We start from the raw sequence: 6000 nt of genomic DNA, 5'->3' as shown, positions 1-6000 counted from the left end.
TAAATGCCAAATAATGTGGCTAAACACCCTCTTCCAGAACACTTTGTAATCATGTTTTGATCCCACAGCTTTAGTGAAACTATTTCTTCTAGGCAAATCCACTGCTATTAGTTACTCCTTAAAATTCTATCTTCTGTTATACCCTGCTTCCCCACTCCCACCCTCTCTGCTCCACTACATGGGTAGGGTATGCTTTTATTTTTCTTCTTACCACTCCTACTTTACTTCCACTGAGTTCCTGGCTTGGATTTTCTGCTCTTTCCCCTCTGAACTTAACTGTCCATGAGAATTTTGCCCCATAGCTCCATTTCTTGGTTGAAAATTCCAGTCTCAACGCCGTGTTCCTTATTGCAGACTAACTCCATATTTCCAGCTATCTAGAGGGCATCTCCCCTTGCTCAACACATATTCACTCTTGAGAAGACAAAAGTGTCAAGTTACAAAGAGAATAAAGAAAAGAACCCTAACCTCAAAGTATTTACAATTATCCAGAGATCACAATGGATGAATTAGCAGAGGAGGTAAGAATTCATTGAAGAGATTAGTGGGTGTTAAAACTTGAAAGGTAAGGAGGTTGTAGGCTGCAAATATTCTTAGGACTCCAAAAAATCAGTCCAAATATCAACAACTGATGGGAGGAAGCAGACTCTCTCATCTTTAGTCATCCGTTACACATTTTTTGTGGTCTACTATGTGTCAGATACTCTTCTAAGCACTGGAACTGGTTTTACAGCAATGAAGAAAATACACAAAGTCCTAATTCTTCTGGAGTTTGTATTCAAGTGGAAAAGTCAATGAATAAATTAGTGAAACAAATGAAAAAGATAATTTCATCTGGCAGTAAATGCTACGAAGAAAATGACTGGCTGATGTGACAGAGAGTAACTGAGGAGGTTACATCTGGACTGACACTCGAACGGGGAAAAGAGACAGACATGCACAGAAGGGATTTGGGGGCGTATATTCCAAGCAGAGGAATAGTAAGTGCAAAAGCCCTGAGGTTGGAATAGGCTTGGCATATTTGTTGGGACAATAGAGGCTTATAGGTGTGGAGTATAGTGTGGAAAGGAGAGAACATTGTGAAATGAAGTTGAGAAAGTGGACAAGAACCAGACATGTGGGTCTTAATCTGTCAAAATAAGAGTTTGAATATTTATTCTAACTGTTCACAACAATAAATTGATGGCACTTCATTACACAACATAAACACATTGACTGAAATGTCAATAGAAATTGAATAACTAGCAAAAACACAATATCTGTCAATATTTAACCATTATTATTTAAGACGCAGAGACAATGAATCTTCTTCCTTTTCTTATTGAACTAGCTAAGACTTCCTATATAATAATGAATAGAAATAGTGAAGGTGGACACTCTTGTCTTATAAGATAGGACACTTTAAAACTAAAAATGAAAAAGAGAATAAACCCAGAATAAAAGATATTTTCCAGAAAGCAATTTTGTAATTTTATAAGTTTAAAGAAATAAAAAGAAAAAATATTTTATACCTAAATGATATAACACTTCACATTTCTGAAGTTCTTAATGTCTTCATCAGTATAGGGACCAATTTCTAGTATCAGTTCTCTTCAGCCTGAAGAACTTTCTTTATGATCACTTATAGTATAGTAGGTTTTCTGGTAGTAATTTCTCTTTTTCTCTTTTATCTGAAATGTTCTGATTTAACCTTTATTCTTTTTTTTAAAGAATTTTAAAATTTTTGAGTAATCTTTCCACCCAACGTGGGGCTCAAACTCACAAACCCAAGATTAAGAGTCACATGCTCCACTGACTGATCTAACCAGGCACCCCTAAGCTTTATTCTTGAAGGATATTTTCAATGACTATACAATTCTGGATCAACAGTTTTGTATTGTTGTTTTAAAACTTTGAAGATGTTCTTCCAATATCTTTTGGCCTCCACAGTTTCAGATAAGTCAGTGATTATTTGAAACAGTGTTCCTCTGTGTGTAACATTTCATTTTTCTCTGATTTTTCTCTTATATTTGGTTTTCAGCAATTTTACTATGATGAGCATAGTTTCTTATTTATCTTGCTGAAGGTTTGCTGAAATATTTGATTGCTAAATTGGGGAAATGTGGGGATATTATTTCCTTAAATAATTTTCATCTCCAAGCCTTTCTCCTCTCCTGAAAATTCAGTTACTTGCAAATTAGATATTTTGCTATTGTCCCCCAAGTACCTGAGGCTTTTGCTATTCAAAATTTTTCCCTCTTTTTTTCAGATTAAATTTTATTTATCTATCTTCAAGTTTTACTGACTCTTTTCTCAGTCATCTCCATTCTGTTGTTATGCCAATATAGGGAATTTTAAAATTTCAGATATTGTATTTTTTCAGCTAGAATTTTCATTTGGTGCTGTTTTGTAGTTTCTGTACTCTTACTTAGCTTTCTAAATTCATTATGAGAAGATTTTCCTTTATCCCACTGAGCATAAGTGTAATATCTACTTTAAACTCCTTGTCTGTTAATTCTAACATCTGGATTATATTGTGTTTGATCTCTATTGATTGTTTCGTCCTCTGAAATGGGTCACATTTCCCTTGTTGTTCATGTCAAGTAATTTTGTATTGTATCCTGAATATTGGGAATGATGCAGAAAATTTCAATTATTTATATTACTCCAAATTGTTGATAACTTAGAGATATTTGGATTTGGATATTTATTAATTGCTTGTTGGTTTTGTTTTAACAAGTAATTCACTTGGCTGGATTAAAACTATAAATGCAGCCCTTTGTTGCAGCTTCCATCTCAGTTTAATCATTTTATCCTTAGCTTGGCTGCTTAGTGTCTGCCCCATGCATCAGTGTTTCAGGGTCTTCCAGAGATTTTGGTGGAATGATTAAACAGAATTTGAGACTTACCCTTCTGGCTCTCTCCTTATGGGATTTCCCCTTCACTTTCTGGCAGCCGATATTGCACTAAACAGTCCTCTGCTCATTCAAACCTCTGAGTTTTCTAACAGATTTTCTGCCACCTTGTACAGTATAGACAATGCTCTGTCTTTAAGGCATAGAAACAGCAGATTCATCATGAGCCAGTTACTTCTTTCAGTGCCAACTCTCTTCCAGAATCTGCTTGCTTTGGCTCATAGTCTAGAGATTTCAGGTAGGTTTTTTTTTTTTTTTTTTGGACTTTGTGTTGCTGTTTGTTTTGGTTTTGTTTTTAATTTAAAGTTTATAGCTGTTATACAAGAGACGGTCAGTCCACTAGGAACTCACACGGCTATAGAAGCAAAACTTGGATGTAAGTTTTTGAAATTTTAAAAACGCATAGAACTCTCAAGTCTCTAAGAGAAATAGTTCAATTATAGTACCTACCATGTCAAGGAAAGTAGATAAGTATTTCAAACAGTTGTATTTTCTATTGAACTTAATCTCAGTTCACTTCATTGCCTTCAGGAGAGTCAACATCCTAATACAACCCCCTTGCCGCATTTTATTGTCTTAACTGTTGGTATGTTTTGGGCCTGGAAGGATGTAATTATCTACAGTTTAGCCAGTGGTAGTATTTCAAATTTATAGCCCTTAAGAGATGAAATAAATTCAAGTGATCCAGGTAAACCCTCCAATTATGCAAATGAGAAATTAAAGACCAAATGACTATGTGATTTAAGTATTAACACTGGTGGGAATTAAAGTTTCCTGATGTTGCATGTCCAATAAGAGCTATCTGGATCAGGGGCGCCTGGCTGCTCATTTGGAAGAACACGTGACTCTCGATCTTTGAGTCGTGAGTTCAAGCTCCACGTGGGGTGTAGAGATTACTTAAATAAATAAAACTTAAAAAAGAGTTATTTGGACCATATCTGAGGGATTTTACTTCTGTAGTATATCACTACATATTACTAACTTACCTACTCTTTCTGTTGGATATCTTTATGATCATATTATTTCATAAGCTGCTAAGAATCACAGAGGGTTTCTGAGTAGTTGATATGCATAGGACAACACTGGTATAAATTGAAAATTGAGTTAGATAGTATTTATGAAAGCACATCATAGAGTTCTTGGTACAAAGTTAGTGTCCAATAAGTACTCATTCTTCATCTTCTTACTACTTCTCATATTTCTTATTATTAATTGTTCATACTTTCAAGATACATTTGTATTCAGGGAAAGCAAGGGGAAGTATCACCCCTATTCTTTTTTGGAAACACTGATTTCCAAAAATTAGAGCCACTCTGCCATAGTCTCATCCTTTCTTGTCCCCTTGTCTTGTTTATCTATTTCACTGCCTTCTTGCTACTACAGCTTCAAAGAGACAGGTAAGTAAGCAGGGTGAGGTCAACAGAATCTCAGGCTATGGTTAATGAGAAGGGAGTAACTGTTCTCACTCCTTTCTAAGCAAAAGAAATTGACACAGAGAGAGAGAGAGAGTGCACACAAGAGCACTAATTAAAAATAGATTTAAAGTCAACGGGCTTCTAGCTCTTCACCTGTCTGTAGCTTTGCCTCTATCTAATCATCTTTTAATAAAGATTATAATACTAATCCGGGATGGAAAAACTCTATGTATAAAGTGGCAATAGTAAACATTTTAGATTTTGTGGGCTGCATTCTCTTTCATATTTTCCTTTTTTAAAATAGCTTCTTAAAAAATGTAAAAGCTATTCTTAGCTTGGGAGCTGTAAAAAAAACAAGTGGTGGGCTGTAGAATGCTGACTTTGTGTATTAGACATTCTATTGTATAATGTTGAAGAATCATACGGCAAGATACACGTGAAAACACACTGTAATTCACACTACAGATATGTGTGGTATTATTATTAATGACAATAATTGCCCATTGTCATTTGGAGGGCAGCACAAAGACCTAAGGAAATTGGATATAGGTAAAGTAAGCTTTGATAGAGGGAATGATGGAGGAAAGTTCTGAGCCAGATTAATATATGAGTGACACGGTTTTCCAAGTACCAGCAGAAGATCCCAGCAATGATACCATGGAGCAAGACAAGATAGAGGAAACACCAACACACAGACTGTCTACTTCGTAATATTTTTCCAAAGGTAATCTTAGCAAAACTAATCTGGCTGCTTTGGAATTAGAGAAAAATGGCATGAAACCATAGCCATAATCTTCCCTAGCAAGGAATGTGCCATAATTTGACTTTTTAAAATAATTTAAACATAATTTTTAAATAAACAATTGAATTTCTAAGTTCCTATTTTTAACATCCATTGAATAGTCTTTCAAGTGAGTATTGTAAATAAAACGAATGATCATACACTCTCAATCTTCTCTGTGGCATTTTAATGAACATAAATAATAACAATTATATCTAGACTTCAGATACTTTACTGATCATATTTTCTGGGGGAAACAAAGAAGGTATTTTCCCAAGAGTCAAGTCGTGTTTGATTCAAGTTCATTGACAGTTACTTATCACTGGTAACATTAAAAATTATCCGAATTTTATTACTTCATTTTCCATATGAATGTAAAAGGATTATTCTATTCTTAAAATAATAACATAAGTCCTCTCTGAAGCACAGGGTCTGAGAGGTTTTGCAAATCCATGACTCACTCTGACAACTAGAGGTCAGCAGATTGTGTGCCCATATGCCTGTAGAATTTCATCCACAGACGTCATTTTGAGAAGTGCCGGCATGACGCTGGACGGTTTCTTGGGTATTGGAAAGCCTGTGCTATCGACCATTGTTGAGTTGTGATTTCACATTATCTCCTAGCATGTCTAAAATTGGAAGCAAGTAATTAAATAACAAATATCATGCATCACAGAACAAGCTGGATAATCATGTTAAACACATTGACTAATTCTCTAACTTAACTATTTGATGTATAAAAGGAAGCACTGAGTCAACTGATGAGGCATAGGCATCATAAGTTAAAGGAAAGAGGAAAAAAAGCACTAGAATTCCCAGCCACAACCCCAGACAGAATAGTGTCAATAGAATCAGCTGATAGAATAACAGAATACAAGTCAGAGGAACATCATCTTAAAAATGTATTTGA

This window comes from Eumetopias jubatus, unplaced genomic scaffold (assembly GCF_037043125.1).
Source record: "Eumetopias jubatus isolate StellerSeaLion01/CBP00866 unplaced genomic scaffold, mEumJub1_p1.0 scaffold_6, whole genome shotgun sequence".
NCBI lineage: Eukaryota > Metazoa > Chordata > Mammalia > Carnivora > Otariidae > Eumetopias > Eumetopias jubatus.
Note: the sequence above shows the minus strand (reverse complement) of the source record.